This window comes from Globicephala melas, chromosome 18 (genome assembly GCF_963455315.2).
Source record: "Globicephala melas chromosome 18, mGloMel1.2, whole genome shotgun sequence".
Lineage (NCBI taxonomy): Eukaryota > Metazoa > Chordata > Mammalia > Artiodactyla > Delphinidae > Globicephala > Globicephala melas.
Window position 1 is genome coordinate 61,079,922 of NC_083331.1, and position 26,179 is coordinate 61,106,100.

The window sequence follows — 26,179 nt, forward strand, 5'->3', positions numbered from 1 at the left end:
TATTCTGGTTGACAGGAAATATAGTGCAAAGAATACACACACTAGTGTCAATGGGCACATCAAAATCATAGCTGTAGTTCTGCTATTAGAGAGTAGGGTGACCTTGGATCAATTTCTCTTGGATCTAGTTATTTTTAATCTGTGAAATGGGGCTAATAATTACGTTCTGGGTAATTGAGGACTGAGTGGAGTACTAGTGTTTAGCAGTTCATATAATGCTCAGTACGTGGTAATAGTAATTCTTTTTTTTCCAATATTATACACTTGAAGCTGTTAAGAGACTAGATGTTAATTGTTCTCACCACAAAAAAGAAATGATAATTATATGAGGTGATGGAGGTCTCAGCTAATACTCTGGTGGTGTTAATCATACTGCAATAAATAAGGGTATCAAATCAACATGTTGTACACGTTAAACTTACACAATGTTATATGCCAATTATATCTCAATTTTTATTTATTATTTTTATTTTTGGCCTTGCTGCATGGCTTGTGGGATCTTAGTTCCCCAACCAGGGGTCGAACCCATGCCCTCAGCAGTGGAAGCGTGGAGTCCTAACCACTGGACTGCCAGGGAATTCCCTATATCTCAGTTTTTTAAAAAAGGAAGGTGCATTCAGTCCTTTGCATTTGGCACATTTTTTATTTTTTCAGGAAGCTCTTTTTTTTAATTAAAATTTTTTTTTAGTGTTTTGACTCCCTTCACCCAGTTCTCCTACCCCCATACCCCTCCACCTCTGGCAACCACCAGTTTGTTCTCTGTATCTATGAACTTAGGCTTTTGTTGTTTGTTTAGATTCCACATATAAATGAGATCATATGGTATTTGTTCTTCTGTCTGACATTTCACTTAGCATAATGCCTTTGAGGGCCATCCAAGTGGTTGCAAATGGCAAGATTTCCTTCTTTTTAAATGGCTGAATAGTATTCCATGGTACATATATATATCACATCTTCTTTATTCATTCATCCATGGATGGGCACTTAGGTTGTTTCCGTATCTTGGCTGTTGTGAATAATGTTGTAGTGAACATAGGGATGCATATATCTTTTTTTTTTTTTTTTTTTTTTTTTTTTTTTTTTGCGGTACGCAGGCCTCTCACTGCGGTGGCCTCTCCCGTTGCGGAGCACAGGCTCCGGACGCGCAGGCTCAGTGGCCATGGCTCACGGACCCAGCCGCTCTGCAGCATGTGGGATCCTCCCGGACCGGGGCACGAACCTGTGTCCCCTGCATCGGCAGGTGGACTCTCAACCACTGCGCCACCAGGGAAGCCCTGCATATATCTTTTTAGTTAGTGTTTTTGTTTTCTTTAGATAAATACCCAGAAGTTGTATTGCTAGATCACATGATGTTTCTAATTTTTGAGAAATCTTTATACTGTTTTCCACAGCGGCGAACTTACATTTCCACCAACAATGCACAAAGGTTCCCTTTTCTCCACATCCTTTGACAACATTTGCTGTTTCTTGTCTTTTCAGTAATAGACATTCTAACAGGTGTGGGGTGACACTGTGGTTTTGATTTGCATTTCCCTGATGACTAATGATGTTGAGCGTATTTTCATTTGCCTACTGGCCATCTGTATGGAAACAGTACTTCTTGGTGGATGAGAATCATCTATAAAATAAGTGGGTTGATTCTGGAGTGCTTATGGGCTCTAAAGTTCTGTGGTTCAGTGAATAGAGAGTAAAATCTTTCGTTTAGGATGTGAGAGTAAAATGGAAAATTGTTCAGAGTTGAAAAATTATTACTGTCATTGTAATATATTTATTGTCTAATCATCCATTATATTTCACAGAACTTAGAGAACAAGGAAGACACTATTCCAGTCTCTGTTTAACCTTTCAGAGAAAGGTAGACAAGGCAGAGTTTCACAGAGCATTCTCAAAATAGAGTAAGAGTTAAACAGCATGTTTCATCAAAAGGCAATATATGTGCAAATACTTGGAACAGTTTAATCCCATGTTATGCTAGGAATCAGTATGCTAACTGAATCACAAATATGTTAATTTTAGAAGGGAGAGTAAAGAAAAATGTATAATAAAATGGGGATAGCAAAGAGTAGCCCTGAGAATTCTAGATTTATGTGCGGTGGAGTGAAAGCTAAATTTCATTTATTTTGTGCTCCTTCTGCAAAGATGTGGAAAAGTAAAAGTTTTGAATTTTGAATTTGAATTGAATGTTTAAAAGTTTTTGTGAACAGCATAATGAGAAACATCATTCATGGAAAAAAAATATGGTCAAGGCATGTGGTGTTTCTTTTAGTAGGAAAGCAGTTTATATTGAGACATGCTGTTTAACATAAAAGGGTTTAAATTTGAACGCCCATTAATTGTTATTACATATCTTTTCACATGCCGATAAATGTTTCAGGCCAACAGATTAAGTCTAAACGATGAAGACAAATATTACCAGAAAGTCATCTTGGGAAATGAAGTGACTTTAAGAATCTAATTTTATTTTAGTACAAAAAGTGTACTGGACCATTATCTTGTAATAACCTATAATGGAATATAATCTGAAAAAATACTGAATCATTATGCTGTATACCTGAAACTAACACAATATTGTAAATCAACTATACTTTGATACAAAAAATATACTGGCTAATTATTGTTCTAGTATTGTACAATCATTATGAACATGATTTATTATAGTCTCTTATTATTTTTAATGATCAATATTCTCATCTTAGTTATGAGAGGAGTCTAGAGGAAGATTATTGGTTACCCCAGTGGTATAGGTGAGGTTTTGCCCCATGTCCTTTATTCTTTTTTTCCTAAGTTAAACAGTATTTGAAAAGCTTGCTTTACGGCACAGTCGTGTAGGTGATGGACACAGCTCTGTGGATAAGCAGCTCTTTATAGTTCTAACATGTAAGGAATATTGTATTTCAATTCTAATACACACATTTTCTTTAAAACATTTTGCCATCTTTGAAATCAGAATATATCTTAAAATTGATGTGTTAGATTAAATTTGATGGTATATCATAGTTTAATTGGCAGAATTTTCCTTTCTAAACAGAACACAAAATAATGATGAATATCACAGTCTTGGATTCAATGAAATACGGTATCTTACATGTGTCTTGAAGAGTCGGTGAAATTGATCTGGATCATAAATGTGAGGGGAATGTGATAGTCTGGGTCTGTCTGGGGAAATGACTTGGAAGTAGATGACTTCTTTTATTCTCACAAGATTGTGATGCAAATTAAAGGTTTCATTCAATTCAGCCATCATTATCTATCTGTCTCATTTCTATAAAGAGTATGAAGACAGGTGCATGCCCTGAGTTTTTGGAAGGCAGAAATAGCAGTCTTAGGTAATTTTACCAAAGTTTAACTAACACGTAAACCCCTTGCAGGCAGGACAAGTGTATAACACTTTTACCCACACTTTAAATATATTGCATAGTAAATACCTATTAGACCTGAATCCAATGCAGCATGCACTTAGAAACAAAACGAGTCTTCTGTCACCTAGTTCAATTGGTACATGAGGTAAATGGCTGTCAAAAATGTCAGGAAATTTTTTGATATGGTATTAGTTTGTCTATGAATTTTTACACTCTTTTGTATGGCATTATTTTATATTTGACTTTCATATCATTTTAGAAGATTCAAGTTAGAATAAATATTTTGACATTTCTTTCATTAAGTAAAAATTATATATTTCTAATGATATGTTTTAGAAGTAATTATGTGTTCTCATTAAAAAATTTTATGAAAACTGCAGAAAGAATAAGAAATTCTCTTGTTAACTGCAGCTGGGACCAGTTTGATTTTTAAGAAGAATGAATTTAAAGAGTATTTAATATAGCCAAAGAAATTAGAAATGAATGAAATAATAACCTACAGTGATGTTATCATTCATTATAATAGAGATTTTATTGTTTTGAAGCTTAAGATTTTAATGGGGTTTGGAATTTGGGATTTCTTCAATATTCATTAAATTTCCTTCTGAATTAAATTTAATATAACCCATTTCTTACTGCTGATTATCAGTTCCTTTTACCACTACTTTTTGTCTAGTAAATAAATATTTAACCCTGATAACACTGGGTCTTCTTGTTTGCATCCTAAAACTTGGCAAAGAATAAAAAAAAGACAAGAACTTTTTAATTTTTTTAAGCTGAGTTTGTTTACCTTCCAGGCAAGGATGCAGGCATACGCATGTGCACACACACACACACACACACATGCACACACATCCTCAGTGAAGAAATTTGTAAATTAATTTGCCAAAGGGGCAAAGTTAGGGGGTCTTATGTGGTAAAAAAAAAAAAAAAAAAGAATTTATGGTGGATATGCTAATTAAAGCTTGAAAGTTTGCTCTCTAGATAAGACAGATGAATCCACTGGTCTGTACATAGTTGGCTAAAACAGATCTTATTGTTCAAAACAAATCCTTTTGCTCTCTGGTCAGGAAAGAGTCTTCCTTTAGGTCTAGTGAGGGTCTGGCGCATTCGAGTCCCCCCAAGTTCTGGGTCCTTTTATAGCTTTAGCTTGTTGGGACCTACCGTGGTGAAGCAGAACATTCACTTTTCATATCACTTTTTCATGGTGTTGAATTTAAAACAAACCCACATCTAAATCCGGAAAGCCTTGAAAAATAAGTCATTATTGAAATCGTTTAGGGTCAGAGACTTAACACACAAGCAGAAGTACTAACAGTGCTCTTCACTTGTCTTCTAACTCTCTTTAGCCCATCTCCCTTCCATGTCTCCAAACAAGAAACAAATAGCAAATTTTAGCCCATAAAGGCTCTTTTTTTAAGTCTGAGGGAAAGATGACCACGGAACAGTCTCTACCTTCCTTCCTGCTGGTAAATCCCTGTCTTTTATTACCTTTTCTAATCAAACTTTTAATTTCAAGTTACTTGTAGATTCACATGCAATTGTAAGAAATAATACAATCAGATCCAATGACCCTTTACCCAGTTCCCCCCAGTGCTGACATTTTATGAAACTACAGTACCGTGTCACAACCAGATATAGACATTGATAAAGCCAAGATACAGATTAGTTTATCACCCACGGATCCCTCATGTTGGACTTTCATAGTCATACCCACCTTTCTTCCACCATCTTTGACCCCTGGCAACCACTAGTCTGTTCTCCATTTCTGTAATTTTGTTATTTCAAGAACGCTGTATAAGTGGAACCTTATGGTATGTGACCTTTTGAGATAGGCTATTTTTTAACTCAGCATAATTCCCTTGAGATTTATCCAAGTTGTTGTGTCAGTAGTTTATTCATTACTAGTACTGAGTAACATTCTATGGTATGGATGTCCCAGGGTTTGTTTAGCCATTCAGTCATTGAAGAACATCCAGGTTGTTTCTAGTTTTTCTTCTATTAGGAATAAATCTGCTATGAATGTTTGTGCACAGATTTTTGGGAGAACATAGTTTTTATTACGCTGAGAAGATACTCAAGAATGCAGTTGCTGGGTCTTATGGTAATTGAATGTTTCGTTGTATACGAAACGACCAAATTGTTTTTCAGAGTGGCTGTACCATTTTACATTTCCACCAGCGATGAATGAGTGATTGACTCTTTTTCCGTTCTTGCCAGCGTTTTGTGTCATTATTATTTTTTACTTTAGCTATTCTGATAGGTGTATACTGACTCTCATTTTGGTTTTAATTTGCATTTCCCTTATGTAATGATGTTGAACATCTTTTCCATGCTTATTTCTCTGCCATTTTAATATACATTAATTTACCTTTGCTACTTACTCTCCCTTTTATCTGTTACCCTGATCAGCAAATCTGTAACTCAGCCCCCATCTATTTCATGTCTGCTTCTGAGAAGCTGCATGAAAGGCCTCCCTGTTGCCTCCGGGGATGATGATTTCTTCTCATCCTGGGAGGGCCGCTGTCCAAGCGCAGGACTGTGTCCCCTACTGGCCTCACAGCTGTCAGTCCTTGAGGCAGAAAGTACAGCATGTTTTGACTCCAAACCTCTACTGCACGCTGTATTTAGGTCCAGAAAAGGCACTATTTGAACCCAGTACTGCACTAAGCCTTCTCATTTAAACAGATTCTTCATTTGCTCTCGACAACTGCTTGAACAAGAACATGGGAGTGAGCAATCAGACCAGGAATAAATACATCGCAAGAAAAAGGTGTTTTTAGAAGGCACGCATAACGTGCTAAGAGACGTTTCTGCCGTCAGCTAAGCAGCCTTTTATATTACCCCCAAGCAAGTTGCACAACTTCTCCTGATTGGGTTATGAATTCTGTTGTGGATTCTCAACTCCCCGAAATACAACCAGAAGAGCCTAGGGTTGGGACAGGCGCAGTTAATTAGGTCCACTGCAGTAGGCAAGGACACTATTCTGATGGGGTCTTAGAGTCTCAGGAGAGAGGAGTCATGGGAGCGTATTATTAGGGTTTTAGACCCTAGACCGGCTAGTTCTAAGCTGGTCTTGCCGAGTAAGAAATGTGGAAATTGATGGAGTTGTTATATAATAGCTCTAACTTTGGGATTGGTGGGCTCTGAGAGGTCCGGCTACGGAAACAAGTCTTACTGAGCAAGCTGTTCCTCCTGGTAAGGAACATGTTTGGCTGCCCACAGTCTTATCATCCAGGGGTAGGTAATACCTGATGTACATAACTAGGTAATTTTGCTTGGATTCAGTATTGGTTAACGTAGAGACAGGAAGCTATACCTAGTCCCAGTACTGTTACTACAGGGAAAAGGAATTATGCTGTTTTCAGTTCTTACTTCTTTAAATATGCATAATAAGGAAATTACCCCTGTGCCAGTGGTAAATGTATTGCCTCTCACTTCCAAATTCACCCGTCATTCCCTGACTTATGATACTGGGGCCAGACCTTGTGAACCTTTCTCCTTTGTCCACTGACATGTTAAGCCTTGTTAGTAGAAGGTGCTAGAAGGACACTGTAGGAAGAAGAGACTTCTATTCCTGGTTCCAGTGTGATTCTCCAGTGCGCTTGCTCCTGTGGCACTTGGTTAGCATGCAGGACATCCAGTGACACTCATGCCCAGTGAGTTTTAGTGGTAACATCCTTGCAGGAAGCTTCCTGGAGAGCTTCTCTGACAATCCTGAGAACGATTTCCCAGTGACACCGAGAGACTCTTGCAGGCCTCAGTGAGTTCTGTTGTCCCCTTAAAAGGTGGTTTTCTCCTTGCTAGCCCCAGTTTCTAGTACCCCAGCAGACTTTCCCATCAGCCGGAAGACCGTAGCTGTTCCCTCTCCAGTGATGTCTGGATCTCAATCTTGGGAGGGGTGGGGCTCTTCCAGATTTGTTCCTTCTTTGAGCGCTCTGCCTCCATCCTATATCTGCTATTCTTATATCCTTTAGAATTCTCTTTACCCCTTTCTAGTTAATTAATCTCTTGTAAATTCTTTATATTGGTCTTTTTCTGGTCAAATTGCTATGTGGGTTTTGTCTTCTGACTGGACGCTGACTGATACAGAAGTGCTACTGTATTGGTCTCAGGAGATAGACCCACAAAGATTGGAATTTGGGATTGGATTGGACATGCCCTAGGATTTGAACATAATTCTGAGCACTTTGGCAGCAGAAAATGGGATGCTAGTATCTGTTTCATGCAGTGACATCATAATTAATCAGGTTATCGCCTATGGTTGATTTTGATGAAGAGCTAACTGCAGTAAATGCTTTGGATGCCCACCTGAGAGCAGTATTTGAACATTGTGTCTTTCATGATGGCTACAAGGACTGTGGTGTGGAATGGATTCTACTGAGCACACTGGAGTGCTCACAGAAAGAAAACGATGAGCTCAGGACCTTGAACTCTCAGCTGAAGCCCTGGTCTGAGAAACAGAGAGCTTTCTTGCCAGCCTTAAATATTCTCTTATTTATTGTAGCTCCAGGGCTGATATTGCTAAAATTAAATATAAAATTGCATTGTATCTTTTATTGAATTTTAATGCCAATTCATCTACAGTCTTTCCACATTTCTCCTTTGAAAGTTAGGGCACTAATTGGGAAAGAATGAAGTCCTGAACTTGGCATGGGGACATATGGTTGGACCCACAAGAAAATGACTGTCTTGAACCCCAAGTCACTTTGAGGCTCTCTTACCCCTGAGGTAGCTTGCCCTCCTGTGTGTGAGGAGACTGCCTGTACTTTGCTTGAAAATTTTGTGATAACCTTACCTGGGGAAGATGATTTAAAAATGAGTATTCATTCTCTTCAACTCTCACCATGACCAATCCTGGTAATTTCTAGGTTCACTGCAAAGGGGGAATCTCAGAATGCTCCAGGGAGACAAGTACACACTATGACCCAGGATAAATAATTTACATACCAAAAACTGTGTGAGACTTTGCTATTGCACATGTTCAGAACTCTGAGGAACCTGCGTAAGAGTGGATCCAAAGGGTGTTAGGCCAAAGAGTGCAGAATAAAACATAAATAAGAATGAATTCATTTATTCAGTCTTATTATATGAGTGTACTTACTAGAGAGTCCAGATTTAACGTGTTAGCTTGGGAAATTACCAGGAACATAGACACCTTTAATGTTTCATGCTATCAAATTTGTACCCATTACAGAACCTTCAAAATCATCTTCCATGTAGTAACTCAGTACATATTTACTGAATTGACTTGAAATCTCAATGCCTGACCTCAAGCCAAACGTATTATCAAAAGAGAAAAAGAATAATGGTAAATAAATAATAGAGAATTCACACTACAAATAAGAAGAGTAAAAGAGATCACGGCCAACTCAAAATATTTGTTGATTTATGGATCATTAAAATGTGGAAGAGATTAACTATAATATGAAAATCCATACAATAATATATACATAGTCACCTTTATAATTACATGGGGAAATTTTTCACTAAAAATTTAGAAAAAGAAATCAAACAAAATTTTATTTTCTAGTTGTCATACATCCTATGATTGACTGTTACTTCTTACGTTTCTTACTAGTTCTTAAGTGCATAAGAATACTGGAAAGCTAAGCAGTTCTGTTCCCAGAAATAACCCAGAAACTTAAAAGGTTTCTGTGGATAGAACTATGTGTGTGAGATCTCTATTCCTGGAATCAAACTTGTCTCTAAACCATCTTTAATTTAAAAATGAAGATCACATATTAGAAAATTTTGCTAGGAAACATTATTCATCAAAGAGGAAAAATTAAATTTCTCCATTTAAAGTAATTCTCTATACTACCTTTTATTTTCAAATATAATTTACTGTAATAAATTATGTTTAGATTTAATGTTCATTGGCACAAGACAATAATAGCTAACAGCGATGCTACTGTCAAGTTTTGTAAAATCCTTGTTTCTAATTTTACTTGGTGCTAAAAATTGCAAGTAACTATTTTGAAATCATGTAAACTGGCAAGTTAGTATATGGTATTACATCATGGAGGCTATATTAAGAAACTCCAGATCAACCTGTTAGTAACTGAATTTATGTACACAGATGTATGCATACTGCTAATTAATGGGTAAACAAGGAAAATATAATATCATGAATTGTGGTTTGCCATTCTTTGTAATAGCAAGCTAAGAAAGACATTCTGCATCAGACACTAATGCACATCAGAAAATGAAAATAGTTTTAGGTTTCCATAACTATTTTGGATGCTGACATATATTCCATATCTCAGACATCTTTCAGTGCTGATACTGTAATAAAGATTGCACAGTTAATTAAATGAAACTATTAACATCTTCACGGACGTTTAAGCGGTACTCTAACTTACAAGTGGAATGACTTAATTGCTATACATTTCTTCAGTCATGATGCATAATTATAAGAAATTGAAATAATGAGAAATACATGTATATACACACACACTCTGACCCGTCTATCATGAGGGAAGCACCAAACCATGTAATCCTTATTTCTCTTGACAGCACCAGCAAACATCTATGTCTCCCTGCCCTCAGCAGGCTGTCACCTCCCCTCTGACCAGTTCTCTCCTCCACATTGTTGCTTGCCTCCTCTTGGGGATTTAACAAGCGTTTTGGCTGGATCCTCTCATCTGGACTAATGCTTAATGCCTTTGTAACTAGAATTGGGAGTGTTTTGCCTCTGGTTCTCCTTTTCCCTCCCCCCTGATCCCAGCCAACTCCTCTTTGAGGCTTCCACAGAATTGCCTTACTTTTGGTGCCTCATCAAGGAATCTGGAAAAAAATCCATAAGCATAGATTTTAAAAGCATTTAGATGACAACACCCAATTCCTTGCTCAAATGTATTCCTTGCCAACACTAAGACTTTGTTTCTACCTTTGAATGAATTCTTTGCCCTTCCTCCCACCTCCTCACCCCTGCTTACCGTCATCTTATGGTGACTTCTAGTCTTAGGAGAAGGTTCCATCCTTAAGCCACAGTAAATTGTGTTAACTAAATGTCAAGTATGATCTATACTGGTATGTCATGACGAGGTAACACGTATGTTAACATATTGATCTCTTCAGCTCTTGGGACATCATGGCAGGGTCTTGTTGCATCCGGGTACAAACAGCCTTGTGTCATTAATTGTTTAGAAGGCTTATACTTTCTACCATTTCAGTTAACATCCCTGGGATATAGATAGATATGAATAACTTAGATAAAGATCCAGCCCTCTAAGAAAATAATTGGAAGACATGAATGAATTTTAAGGTATTTGCAGAGCAATCTCATGAGCATGTAACTCCGAATAACATGGGGCAGAATAAATCATCTACACACTCTTTTGTAATCTCTGCCATCTTAATAGAATAGCAAGTTTGCTTATAGGTATCCCTGAGATATGAGTGTAAATGGAGATTAATGATGTATTTGAACTTCTTTCCAGATATCAGATATGGGCTTTTGCATGCTAAAACTTACGAGCTGTAATATTGACTTTTGTTTAATCTTTAAGTAATTTACTCATTTTCCCCATATGTTACCTTCATATACTATAACACAAATAAAATTCAAATATTTGCATTTTTAAAATTAAATGAAATCATTAAAGGAAACAGACTAGATACTGATTTTTTCTAGGTCATGTTCCGTTTTGATCTTTAAGTATTTATATTTTAATGAAAACCTGGGGTTTATACTTCTTAAATAACGTACAGTTGTTAGAGAAAGTTTGAAGTGTTGCTTTTATCATTTAGGATGCTTTGGGGTTCAAGTAGTAACAGAATTGTTAACTCCTAACTGTTAGTACCTAAATAATAGTGATACATTATTTCATTATTATAAGTCTGGGGTTACATGGTGCCATAGTTATCAAAGAACCCATTGCTCTCCATCCTTCTCCCCTGCATTCCTGTGCACATGGGCTTTCTGCCTCTGGTTGGCCGTCACATGGTCACAATATGGCTGCTGCAGCTGCTGACACTTCATTCTCTTATAACCATGTCTCAGGCAGGATGTGCAGTTTCCTCCTGAGCATTTCGTTCATCAGGGAGGAAAACCTTTGCAAAACGTTTCTTCAGCAGGCTGCCCATTACATCTCACAATGTTATTTTTTTTCCTGGAAACTGATGGTATTTATCATTTCTGTTCTGAAATCATTAGGGACAGTGATACTAGACTTGCCCTTGGAACCCTTTGCTTAAAGTGTGAACAATTGATTTGGTAGATGTGTCAGAGAGAGATTTTTATCAATACAAACCATAGTTAACCACGTAGTTAACCACATAACTTTAGTAACAGTAAAGTAAGGAAGCATAGAGTAATGGTTAAAATGGCAAGCTTTGAATCCAGACCTCCTTGAGTTTCAGTTTTGTAATGACTACTAACTAGCTATGTGTCCTTGGGAAATTTACTTAACCTTTCTGAGTCTTAGTTTTCACAACTGTAAAAATGGGAATTATATAAAATCCAACTCAGAAATGATGTGAGGTTTAATTTAATTAACTGATATAACATTACGTGTTTTTTGAAAATTTATTTCTTTATTTATATATTTATTTATTTTTGGCTGCTTTGGGTCTTTGTTGCTGTGCACAGGCTTTCTCTAGTTGCAGTGTGTGGAGGCTACTCTTTGTTGCAGCGTTCAGGCTTCTCATTATGGTGGCTTCTCTTTGTTGCGGAGCATGGGCTCTAGGCACGTGGGCTTCAGTAGTTGTGTGCACGCGGGCTCAGTAGTTGTGGCTTGTGGGCTTTAAAGCGCAGGCTCAGTAGCTGTGGCACATGGGCTTAGTTGCTCCACGGCATGTGGGATCTTCCTGGACCAGGGCTCAAACCCGTGTCCCCTGCATTGGCAGGCAGATTCCACTGCACCACCAGGGAAGTCCCAATATTATGCTTAAAACAGTACATGCTCAATTAATGGCAGCTATTCCTGTACTTTTACTAATGACTAAGAGAAACTGAAGAAAATTCCAGTGTTCTCATGCCTAGAAAGTGATGGATGTGGATTCAATCTCTGGTCATTCTAAATTCAGAGTCCCTGGTTCTCTGGACTTATTGTATCTTATTCCTTGTTGTAACTTTGCTAGCATGCTGCAGACACAGACATAGGGTGAATATTATTAATTCATTAATTGACTGGTCATTTGCTTATGGAGAAAGAGAAGAATACACTATATATAGCAAGAAGAAGAGTCTTAGATTTTGTGTATATTTTACTTAACCTTTTAAAAACCATGACATTAATTCTGCCATGAGTTTATACTTAAAGCATATGAATATCATTGCATTTTTTGAAAGTCAACTTTTGAGCTTGTAATAAAAGTTACTTTTCTCAAGCTAAAAGTTCCAAGAATATTTAATTTGGGGATCAAAACATTATTCTATATGATATTTAAAAGAAACTTTATGACAGTGTTTTGTATTTCTGAGAATATAATACAGCTTTGCAAATGAATTCTCAACTCTACCCATGGGTTTGGGATTGGCCTACTTCTACTTCAGATACACGGGCAGGGCACATAAAGTTCTTAGGCAGACAGCAAAGAACATTTGTTCAATTTATTACCCCAGAGGAAGAGGCAATAAATAATTAGGAGAGCGGTTTGCAGAGGGGGTGGTTATTGGCAAGGAATCCTATGCAAGATTCAGGAGGTATGAAGGTGGAAGAGAGTGTGTGTTAAGATAAAGCAAACATCTACTTACAGTCTTGATTGTTTGTCCTAGACCCCATGCCTGGCACACAAACAGATATTACCTATTATTATTTACATTATTAATGGCATATATATATGTATTTTGAGGGACTGTATTCATTTCCTAGAACTGCTATAACAAATTACTACAAACTGGGTGGCTTTAAACAACAGAAATTTATTTTCTCACCGTTCTTGAAGGCAGAAGTCCAAAATCAAGGTGTGAGCAGGGTGGGTTCCTTCTGGATGTCCTGAGGGTGAATCTGTTACATCAATCTCTTGTAGCTTCTGGTGGCTGTTGGCAGTTCTTGGTGTTCATTGGCTTGTAGATCCATCATTCCAATCTCTGCCTCTGCCTTCATATGGCTTTATCTTTTGTGTTTGTCTTATTATAAGGACATTGGTTAATAGATTTAGAGCCCACCCGCTAATCCAGAATGATCTCATTTCAAGATCTTTAACTTAATCACATCTGCAAAGACGCTTTTTCCAAATAGAGTCACAGTCACAGGTTCTGGGAAGACATATCTTCTGGAAAGTCACCATTCAACCTACTGCAGACTCAAAAAATTTGTTAATGTTCGTTTTGAATTTCTTAGCAAAAGAGATGTAAAATTTTCATGTGAATGAGAATGGCTTAGATCACCTGTTTAAAGTGCACGCCCCTGAGCCAATTCCCAGAGATCCTATCGAATTACTATAGGTATGTGCATGTCAGGAAGCACATGGATGCTTCTGATGCAAATAAGCCTTCGATGCATTTTGAGAAACATGCTCAGAGGAGGCTAATCCTAGGAGAAGCAAAATAAAATATTTACCTAAAACTTTTTTTAAAAAATTAATTTATTTTATTCATTTTACTTTTGGCTGCGTTGGGTCTTCATTGCTATGCGCGGGCTTTCTCTAGTTGCGGCGAGCGGGGGCTACTCTTCATTTGCAGTGCGCAGGCTTCTCATTGCGGTGGCTTCTCTTGTTGCAGAGCACGGGCTCTAGGCGCGCGGGCTTCAGTAGTTGCAGCACGCAGCCTCAGTGGTTGTGTCTCGCGGGCTCTAGAGCGCAGGCTCAGTAGTTGTGGCACATGGGCCCAGTTGCTCCGCGGCATGTGGGATCTTCCCGGACCAGGGCTCAAACCCATGTCCCCTGCATCGGCAGGCGGATTCTTATAACCACTGCACCAACAGTGAAGCCCTAAAACTTTACCTCAGTAAAAAGGAAGGCACATCTCAGATCCATATGACATTGTACTTCAGTACAAACTTGTTAGGAGGGATTTAAGGGATTTTTAATTTGGAAAACTAATTAGTCAGTCAAAACATTAAGTGGGTATTCTTCAAGGTGAACAGTTTTGAGAGTATGTGACAAAATTAATTGAAATATTTTCCTTCCAATTTTTAGCTAGCAAAATAAATCATGAAAGCATTTAGCAGTAATTGGGAAATGAGAGGCAAATGTGTTAGAGAAGAGAATTTGGGACTATGTTTACCTTCACTGTCTCCACAGGCTCCTGTCCTCACTCTTCTGTTTTAGATCCTGGGTTGGGGTTTTTCTCAGAGCCAGCCCTGTCCCATAAGCTTACTACTCCACCTTTATAGACTTAAAAAGGCAGATGATCAGAATTAAAGTCATTTACAGGAACCTTGGAAATTCCTTTTTTGGGGCAGAATGGATCAAGTTGGGAAGAGTGTGTGTGTGTGTGTGTGTGTGTGTGTGTGGATGTGTTTTAAAAGCAACTGTTGTAATCTTTTGTTTAGATGCTCTTTACCTGCAGCATATTTCTGGGTCTTCCACGTTGCTAATTTACTTTTTTTTTTTCGGTCAGGATCTTAGTTCCTGACCAGGGATTGAACCCGGGCCCTTGGCAGTGAGAGCAAGGACTCCTAACCACTGGACCACCAGGGAATTTCCCATGTTGCTAATTTAAAATGGGGTTATAGATGCCAGCTAACTCCTTGCTTCTCAGAGTGTGATCTATGACCAGCAGCATGGCCATGGCCTGGGAGCTTATTACAAATACAGAACCCCAGGCATCTTTCAGAACTTCTGAATCAGAATCTGTATTTTAACACACTTTCCAAAGGGTTTCCTGTGCTCATTAAAGTTTGAGAAGCTGAACAAACGTATTCAATGCTTCAACAGATCAGCAGTTGCTTTTAATACAGGAGACAATCCTTGTAACGGTTCCCAAGGTAACCTTTCCCAAGTGATTTTCAGAACTCAAACTATTGAAGTGATACGGAGTTATTCTTTTCTGTAGTGCCTCACGTACTAATCTCGTGTTATGAAATCTATAAAAATTGAGGAAAAAATTGTATTTTATGGGGAACAAAAACTTACATCGGAACTTTAGAACTACTAGAAGAATGAAGATATGATCCTTGGTGGTGTGCAGGTAGGCCTCTAGCAAGATATACCTATATTTAAAGTCCTGAGTCATATGTCACATTGCTAGGAACAAAGTAGAGCTTTTATTGAATAATGGAATGTAGTTTTGGTGTTTTGCTACAGTATAACGATAGGTTCTTTTTAAAAATTTTCCATGTATTTTGCCTTTAATATTGTGCAGGTTTGTTAAAGATCAATATGAACCAGAAAGTCCACCAGTGCTTTTCTTAAAATCAATTTTACATAGAAAATCATGTACAATATTTTATTTCTTCTTTAAGGTAAGGTATGCCCATGAAATTTTATAACATGTAAAATAGACATTGTAAACTATTACAAATTAATATGAGTGAAAGCCGAGGCAGAGAAGAAAGTTGAGCAACAGACCAAGGAATAGATAAAAATTTAGGACTTAAAAGTGTCATATCGAATTAGTGGGAAAAGATATTTTGTTCAATAAATGATAGTAGGGCACCAGCTGCACATTTATGGAAAATTAGATTTTTTTGCATCTCATATTATACGCCAAGATAGTTTCTAGATCAGTATTTCTAAACATTGTTTTTATTAACACCTGTAAAGAGCCTTTATAGATATATATGTTTTTCCTAATTCACTCTCCCTCCCCGAAAATTTAATGACACAGATATAGTCTATTTATGTACTGTAGCCCTTTGGAGAATAGGAATGATTTTAATACCGAACATTTTCTGTCCTTTTCCCCTCAACAAACAATTTTGCCCCTTTGGGGGTGGTATGGCTGCAATGAGAATGCATGTCCAAGAATCTAGAAAAAGTAAAGTTTTAATGTAACAAAATAATTACAGAATAAAATAACTTAAGTAGATGTTTACAACTTTAGGGTGATTAAGCCCCTTCAAAGGAAAATAATAAAAGACAAAATGCACAAAAGAGGTATTGGTGTCTCTTGATACCAATTGAAAAACCTTCTGAACTATAAAAATCATCATGGTAGACAAAACTTTTAACTTGCATCTGTCTAGATCCATCTTGACAAAGAGATAGCACCAGAAAGTTAACAGTGGTTACTTCTTATTGAGGTTATCGTGCATTTGAAGATGTTCATCCACACATTTTTTACAGTGAGCATTACTATCATAATCAGAAAACATTTAAAATTTATAGCTTTCTAATGGAATACCTGTGATTATGTTATTTAAACCACTCACCTATCTCAAGGATCTTGCTGTAATTTCCACTTGATATTTGAGAATACACGGTTTAGAGCGGTTACTTGAGCGCCAGCATTTACAGTGAGTAAACGTTAGAGCTTATGTTTGAACTAAGTAATCTCTGACTTTAGAGGTGTTACTGAATAAATCGGTCCTGCTGCTTGCCCCTGCAAATTCAGTTACGTACTCATAAATGGTAGAGGAGAAAGGTGCCTTTAATCAGAATGCCGGCAATCCGGGGAGATGGTGGACTCAGCTTCTCCCAGAAACCACCTCTGAAGATTCTGCTCAGCCATGCAAGTTTTTAAAGAGAAACAGAGAAGTAATCTCAGTTACTCATTGAGATAGGGGCTCAGAGTTGTCTCCATTCCCCACCGCGGGCAGGCTTGTGTGCAGGCTTGTTGACTCCTTGTGGCCTTTCTGTAGATGCCGTCTTGTTCGCACAGTTTGTTCGGGAGATTCCTGAAGGGGAAGCTAGGAAAGAGATCTGGTCCTCTGTTAATTACTTATTCTTCATTTCTACTTCTCTGATCTACAGAGAGAACCGACAAGTTAGGCGAGGTATTATGTGATTAAAAGATTTGAAAGGTGTGCTTGGGCCGGAGGTGAATAGAGCACGGGGGTGCCTGGTATAAAAGTTAGTTACAATATAGCTTTGCTAAAGTGACAGGAAAAGGGGCTTCCTGCTGAGGGCAGTTTCCTGTAAACAGCTGCATATAAAGGGTTTGAAATTCCTATAATGTATGATTTTTCTCTAAGCTATTTTTTAAGGCTTAAAGCCATCATCTATGATTTCTACATTCACCAATCGCCGTTTTGAAATGGTTTTGCGTCCACTGTGGATGTGGTTTGATGAACCGTTAGGTGGGATGTATACTCTGATGAGCTTGGCACTCAGAATTCTGGGTCCCTCTGGAACTGACATTTAGAAAGAGTCAAAATTCTTAGCCACATAAAGTCTTAATTAGAAAAGCATGTAACTCTCTAATTAGTTTCTATTATACATAAAGGCGATAACCTATTAAAAAACACATAAATTGCCTCAGCAGCTAACTTTTGTTGTCCTAATTGGTTCCTGTTTATCTTGCTTCCCTTGTTTGTTTGATGCTTAGGTGTGTATAAAATGTCCCACATTCTCATCGTGCTTACCTTTGTTTTTAATGCTTCTGGTCTTTGCACCACTTCACAAGTAATTGTTTTATAAAACATTGGGGGTCCTTCTTGGATAGTAATTCAGAGTCTATTTTATTAGCCAGAGTCAATGTCAACTTTTAATTGATGATTAGCATACAAGTGTAACTAATGCCTTTTATTCTGTACTTGGATAGAAATATTCAACTTATTCCAGGTCTTGTGGTATGCTAGTTTTCTTTATCCATTTGTCAATCTGGGGACCTGTGTTCACTCACAATTCTTTGTTTTTATTACACTTGTTGCCAAAAATCCGGAGTCATGAAGGTATATTGATGAAAATTAAGGCACCAGTCAACACAACTTCACTTAATTAGAAGATTCTGGCAGAACTGAGAGAAGTTGAGGAACGATGGCCCCCATTATTTCTGATTCCCCCATAAATCTCCCTGATGTTCTGGGAAGAACATGGGTGTTGGCAAACCAGGTTAACTTTAAAGGGGTGAGCCGAATTTTATCCAGCTTAAGTCCGGGGATGCGTAACTTGGTCCCTGGTTTGCAAGGCAGAGCTGTCAGGAGCTCATCTGAGAATGATGAGGTAGACTCATGGACAGGTTCTTGTGTGTTGGCCCACTTGGAAATCAGTGGTGTAACACATCTGCCTGAATCTTGTGTAATCTACTCTTAAGTGTCTTATATTGCACATGTATACAAGCAACATGCCAAATACAGATCATTTCTTATATAGTTATTAGGACAATTCAGGGAAGGCGACTACAGTCAAGAGAATGTTTTTGGGTTAATTCCTGGTACCATGCATGCTAAAAAGCAATAAAGTGAATATCTTTAGAGCTATTCAGTATTTTCATTCAAAAACATATTTGAATCATCACTATATGAAATGCCTTTTAAGAGCTCCAAATGTAGCTGTGTGTTCAATACGCTTTACTCTCAAATACTTGAACATGTAAAATTGTATACTGATAATTTTTTTCTAGTAGCAATATCAGACTAATTTCCTAATTATATATTATACAAACATATTAAAATCAGTTTATATTCTTGAACACTAGTTAAGATGGAAGTAAGACTTGGTTACAGATAATCTTCTGGATAGATAAACGTGGTGAGATGTAGTTAAAATGGACGCTAATGAGAAAGTAAGTGTTCCAATAAAAATGAAAACTTGTTTTTCCTCAAAATTTTATCACTTATATGAGTGTGTGTGTGTATGTGTGTGCATGTGTGTATTTATATCCATATCTTTCTCTATTTTGTCACTACATCTTGCCACTTGGTTGGTCATCTCTAGAAAATAGATAAGGGAAGGAAACTGATCAAACTTGTATCAAAAACTGGAAGAAAAATGACATTGTCTTCAAGGGTAAACACTTTATTCTTTTTTTTTCTAAATTGATTTTTTAAAAATTAATTAATTAATTTTTGTCTGCGTTGGGTCTTCGTTGCTGGGCATGGGCTTTCTTTAGTTGCAGGGAGCGGGGGCTACTCTTCATTGTAGTGCGTGGGCCTCTCATCGAGGTGGCTTCTCTTGTTTAGCATGGGCTCTAGGCGTGCGGGCTCAGTAGTTGTGGCGCACGGGCTTCATTGCTCCACAGCATGAGGGATCTTCCCGGACCAGGGCTCGAATCCGTGTCCCCTGCATTGGCAGGCGGATTCTCAACCACTGCGTCACCTGGGAAACCCCTATTCATTTTTTAAGCTTAGAAATTTTAAATTTGTAGCCATAATGTAAGAAAAAAAATTCAGAAGTCTGTTTACATTTGAATAGTCAGAGTCATTTTGTTTTCTGGGACTCATTTGCCACGTAGTAGCTCAAGAATGCAATTTGGGAAGAAGGGACATTTGGTTTCTAGTCTATCGTGAACTGTGTGACTTTAGATATGGCACTTGAACTATCTGGGCTTTAGTTTCTAAGCTGTAAAATAAGAAATTATTTAGCTTTAACATGCTTGGTAATTCTGACAGCCCATAAGGTAGCTCCAAATGCCTCAGGCAATAGCAGTGTCAGAATCAGGTGACACATTAACATACAGGGGACGTAGATGGTTTTCTGGAATTTGATTCTACAGGGTCAACAAGAGGGCCAGCAGGGGACCTATAATTCAAGCATTGATATTAAAAGTCTCTTCAGTCAAGAAGTAAGAATAAATACACAATCAGAAAACAGTCTGTCTATCAGAAATCAGACCTAAAATATTAGCAAGCCATAGAGATGCTTTAGCAAGAAGAAGGACACCTTATGGGTGTGCCTACCATGTGCCAAGCAGTGATTTTATCTTTCCTCTCAACTGCCCTGAGAATAAAAGGGTTTCCCCCAATATAAATACATTATCTGAAACACGAAGGTTAGGTAACTGGCCTAATGTCACATTAAATTAGGATCTAGGCCTCTGGCTGTCTTCTAATATGATGAATGAATAGTTACAACGGTGCCTAGTTGGACGTTAGATTTCCCAGGTGCACTTTAAAAATACAGATTGCTAGACATCGTCCCAGATTAGTGGATTTAAAACTCTGGGCATGAGGGCATGAAATTTGTTTCGCTAGAGTTCTAGAAACAACTTTGCTGCCAGCTTGGTTTGAGAAAGATGCTAGTCCCAAGTCCATACAGAAGAGAAAGAGGACCGAGGAATAGAAGTAACATGTACTGCAAAATCTGTCATATTTAATTATTGAATTAGTTTTCAAGCACAACTTCTGAAGTTTTACTTTCTATGAAATCCTAATTCTATCCATCTCAAACCCTACAACCTTCTTCTTCCAACTCTTTTACTACATTGAATTTGTTGGAAAGTATTTAAATACCAAAATTAAAAAAAAAACTGTTTTACTTTCTTTCTTGGAAAAAAGACTGTTAAATTATAGTATAAAAGAGTTGTTTCTAATGATACTCACATTTACTGAAATAAATGAAATAGAAACCCTCTATGAATCAGATTGTGTTTGTTCCATGGATTTTGAAGCTTACTGCTAATTGACACTTCGAAAAGCCCTAGTACTGCCCATTTAAAGATAGGGTACATTGAAAATGCATCTTTAAAAGAGCTATTTGCAACTGGAAAATAGAGATGTTGAGAATAACCGGCCTTTACAAGGAAATACTTAGCCTTTAGCTAGCATAGAATCTTTTTTCCTAAGGAGAACATAACATTTTATATGCATATTAAAACTATGCCCTCTGGCAGAAAAGTCCTATTGACTAGCTGTATGATGCTTAATTTAATAGCCTGCAGGTTTTTTGTTCTTCTCTACATGTTAATTGGTTATTCCCTTAAAAGTTTTTTTTTAGTTTAGATGAAATAGAAAATGTATGAGGTCAATTTGGTGGCTACAAAATGAGAAAGCAGTGACTTTTTCCATTACTAATATTTTGAGTAACAGGGCTATTTTCTTTAAGAGTATGCTTATAAGCAGCTATACATTTGAAAAACTATTTTTATACTGTATCCATTATGGTTTTCCTCCTTTCTAGTTGCCACATTACTTTCAGTGACAAAAAGAGTTATAAGATAATAAAGGAAATAACAAAACTGAAGCAATATTAAGATTATATAAATGTCAATAATCCAGTAATTTAGGCCAGATTTATTCAGTATAAAAACGATAATATAAAAATATCAATGAAGAGGTAAGTAGGAATGTCCTGAATTTTGACAGTCAAAAACAATGTAGGCAAAACCAGAGGCTAAGAATAAATAGGGAAAAGTAAAATAATGAAGTAAAACTATTTAAAATAAGCTAAGTGGGAAGGAAAACGCTCATGTATCAGTCAGGTTCCCAGCAGCTAACAGCACTGAGTGTTGGGATTTGTTTTTTTGTTTTTTGTTTTTTTCATCAATTTTATTTATTATATTTAGTTTTTGGTTGCATTGGGTCTTCGTTGCTGCACACGGGCTTTCTGTAGTTGTGGTGAGCAGGGGCTAGTCTTCATCACGGTGCACGGGCTTCTCACTGCAGTGACTTCTCTTGTTGCGGAGCACAGGCCCTAGGCACATGGGCTTCAGTAGTTGTGGCACCCAGGCTCAGTAGTTGTGGCACACGGGCTTAGTTGCTCCGCGGCATGTGGGATCTTCCCGGACCAGGGATTGAACCCGTGTCCCCTGCATTGGCAGACAGATTCTCAACCACTGTGCCACCAGGGAAGTCCCGAGTGTTGGGACTTTTGAGGAAACTTTTCAGTTTACAGAGGTGGGTGCTGAATTAAAGGAACCACAGGGGTTGTTAAGGCACTCAGGGATGAGCAGCATTCGGAAGACATCACACCTGTAGGTGCAAGGGGAAGAGCTGTGTTACTAGAGTCTGCGGAGATGTAGAGCAGTGGGAGGGGCCCCTCCTGCCAGAAACTGGTCCGAAAGGTCCGTAGTCAAGCCAGAATGGCACAGAAGCAGAGAGGAAGTGGAAATCCCCTGTCATTGCCTCTCGCTGGCCAAACTCAACTGAAAAGCACTGACTAAACCAAGGTTCTAGATGGTTTGAATTTACACGTAACTCTTAATATCACACTTTGCAGCTTCACAGTGGATTACTTAACAGTTTTTAGCCTCTGGTCCATCTGATTTTTTTTTCTTTTGCATGTGAAAAGACATACTTTACATGTTCCCCTCCTTTTCTTGTGTCAGAATTTTTGCATAGATTCTCTGTTCCACCCACTCTCCATTCCTACCTCACTTTGGCATGAGGGCTCTACTGCCCAGGCTTGTGTTTTCCCTAAAATAATACGAGTAGATTCCTGGTTCTGCCTATCCCTCTTGGCACCATGTGGATTCCCCTGCTGTCAACTGACTGAAGGGCTGGATGATGTGGGCTTCCCTTTAGTTACTTAGCTGTCGCATGAGGGTTGTGGAAGCAGTTGAACCCTTGAGAAATAAAACTTGAGAGATATGGTTCATTTTCTCCATATATTTGTTGAAATAGTGCCAGTGAATCTGAGCTCAGCCAGCTGAGGAAGATATACTGGCCTAGTAGAGAGAACTATTAATCTTTAAATTATAAATTGTCTTTCCACCACCCCTTCACCCTCACAGGCTCGGCAGTGCCTCTGCCACTTTGGAAAAAAGTTTCCTTGGAGAAAAGTCCCAGGTTTCTGTACTTCCTCTTTGATGACCTGCTGTTACCTCCTTCTACTCTTGGCTGTTGTTGATGCATCCCTATGCAATCCACTCCTCATTTATTGTTCCTTCTCTCTCTCCCTCTCTAGGCCAGAAAATCATAGGATTGTCCTAGTATGTGCAGAATACATTTGATGGTATTCAACATCCATTTATGGTAAAAACATTTAGCATCTACAAATAGAAGTGAATTTGATAGAGGTATCTAGAAAAATGTCATATTTCAAACGTCATATTTAATAATAAAATATTGATAACGGGCTCTCTTGGAGAGGCAACAATGATGCCCACTATCACCACTTCTATAAAAAAATACTATTGGATGTGTTAGTAAAATAAGGCAAGTAAAAGAAATAAAAAGTATACCATTGGAAAGGAACAAAAATGTTATTTTTTGATATGATGATATTAAAGAATTCCATAATTATTTACATACTTGAAGAATTAAAATTATGAAGTGAATTTCACCGAAGCCATGGACATAAGGTCAAGATTAAAACACTATTTCAATATACCAACAATAAAATAAAGTTTACCAACAATATAAACTAAAAATGAAATGTAACAACAATAAAATAAAATTTAAAAGAGAGATGCCATTTACAGTAGCACCAACAATATCAAATACCTAGGACTGACAAAACTGCTACACAGGATAGTGAAATACTATTGAGAATAACTGATCTATAAACTCAAAGCAATCTGAATAAAACTTTTGTTAGGTTTTTTTTTCTTTTTGGTAGAAATTGAAATGCTGATTTCAAAATTTATATGTAAATGAAAAGGGACAAAAATAGGTTTAAGTTAGCTGAGACCCTCTTGAAGAAGGAAGTGGGAGGACTTAACACTTCCCGAAATAAAGACTCTTTTGTAAAGTTATAGTCCGTAATATAGGGTACACAGAGTGCAGAAACATATCCACAAATATATGAAAATTTGATTTAAGATAATTACTTCATTTTAATAAATATTAACAACTATTGCTGACTCAGTTGGACAATCCAAAGGGGAAAAATGAAACTTGACCTCTATACCATTCACACAAAAATACCAATTCTGTGTGAAATGTTGATTTAAATGTAGAAGGAAAAATACTGCAAATATTTTCATAACATTGGAATAAGGAATAATTTCTTAAGCAAGACATAAAAATCATTAACCATACTATAAGAGAAGACTGAAAATTTGGACTACATTAAAGCTAAGAACTCCTATTAATAAAGACTCCAATATAGAATGAAAGGTAAATCAGAGGTGGAGGATATTTACAACACATATATTAAAAATGGGCAAGAAACTTGAGTAGGTGCTCTACAAAGCAGACTATCTAAATGTCCAATAAACACATGAAAGTTATTCAATCTCAGTAGCAGAGAAGTGCAAATCAATGGCTCAAATGTTAAAAGACTGACAATACTAAATTTAGGCAAAGATGGTGAACTCTCATACACTACTGGTGGGAATGAAAATTAGCACAATCATTTTGGAAACAGTTTACTAATATTGAACACATTCATAATCTAACCCAGCAATTCTACTTCTGAGTATATACCCAACAGAAATACATACACATGAAAACCAAGATGCTATAGAAGACTTTTCATAACAACATTATTGTAATAGTCAAAAAGTTGAGACAACTCACATGTCAATCAACACTAAAAAGAATGGATAGACTGTAGTCTACTCAATCAATGAAATACTATGCAACAGTTAATATGAATGAACTGAAGCTAACATGGATGAATCTTACAATCATAATGTTGAGTGAAAGGAACTACAGTATGTATATGGAACCTAATCAGACTTAAAAGCTTTTGCACAGTGAGGGAAACAATCAACAAAATGAAAAAGCAACCTGTTGAGTGGGAGAAGATATTTGCAAACAATAAATCTGATAAGGGGTTAATAGTAAAAATATATACAGAACTTATACAACTCAATATCAGTGAAACCAAATAACCTGATTAAAAAATAGGCAGAAGAGTAATGGCCTATATGGGAAAAGAATCTAAAAAAAAAGAAAAAGAGTGGATATATGTATAACTCATTCACTTTGCTGTACACCTGAAACTAACACAGCTTTGTAAATCAACTATACTACAATAAAATTTTTTTAAAAAAGAACAGAAGAAACAACCTGATTAAAAAATGCCTAAATAGACATTTTCCCAAAGAGGACATACAGATGGCCAACAGGCACCTGAAAAGATGCTCAACATTACTAATAATCTGGGAAATTCAAATCAAAACAACAATGAGATATCATCTCACACCTGTCAAAATGGCTATCACCAAAAAGACAACATTCCCATTGTTGGTGGGAATGTAAATTGTTACAGCCACTATGGAAAACATTATGGAAGTTCCTTAATTTTTTGAGCAACATTATTTATAATAGCTAAGATGTAGAAGCAACCTAACTGTCCATCAACAGATAAATAAATAAAGAAGATGTGGTATATATATGTACACAATGGAATATTACTCAGCCATAAAAAAGAATGAAATCTTGCCATTTACAACAACATGGATGGGCCTGGAGGGTATTATGCTTAGTGAAATAAGTCAGACAGAGAAAGACAAATACAGTATGATTACACTTATATGTGGAATCTAAAAGATAAAATAAATGAACAGTTATAACAAAATGGAAACAGACTCACAGATACAGACTACAAACTAGTGGTTATCCTAGGGGAGAGAGAGAGGGGAGAGGGGGGGCAAAATAGGGGAAGAGGATTAAGAGGTATAAACTACTAGATATAAAATAAATAAGTTGCAAGTATGTAATGTACAACATGGGGAATATAGTCAGTACTTTATAATGACTTTGTATGGAGTATAATCTATTAAAATTACTATGAATTACTATGTTGTACACCTGGAGCTAATATCATATTTTCAGTTAAGTCTGATTCAAAAATAAAGTCAGTTATCTATTAAGGAGCTCCAAAAAAGAAAGAACTATGTATATGGTATTATTCTTTTTTTTTTTTTATGTTCAGCTACCTATATTCATCATTTTTATTTTTAATTTTTTATTTTATTTTAAACATCTTTATTGGAGTATAATTGCTTTACAATGGTGTGTTAGTTTCAGCTTTATAACAAAGTGAATCAGTTATACATATGTTCCCATATTTCTTCCCCATGATTTTTAATGGTGTTCCTCTGAAGTACCTCATGGTAATTCTCTAAATGTCTCGTTCCCACAACTGAGTGGAAAGCCATTACTTTATTTTAATTAGGAAGTTGGGACTTGGATACCATCAGAGAAAATCTTTCTGAC

General features: G+C 37.0%; 1 protein-coding gene across 4 annotated transcripts in view; it reads left to right on the forward strand.

The window, feature by feature from the left end:
* The window catches only part of GPC5 (glypican 5), a 1,392,911-nt gene that overhangs the window by 134,850 nt on the left and 1,231,882 nt on the right, over positions 1–26,179 (forward strand). The window lies entirely within an intron of this gene.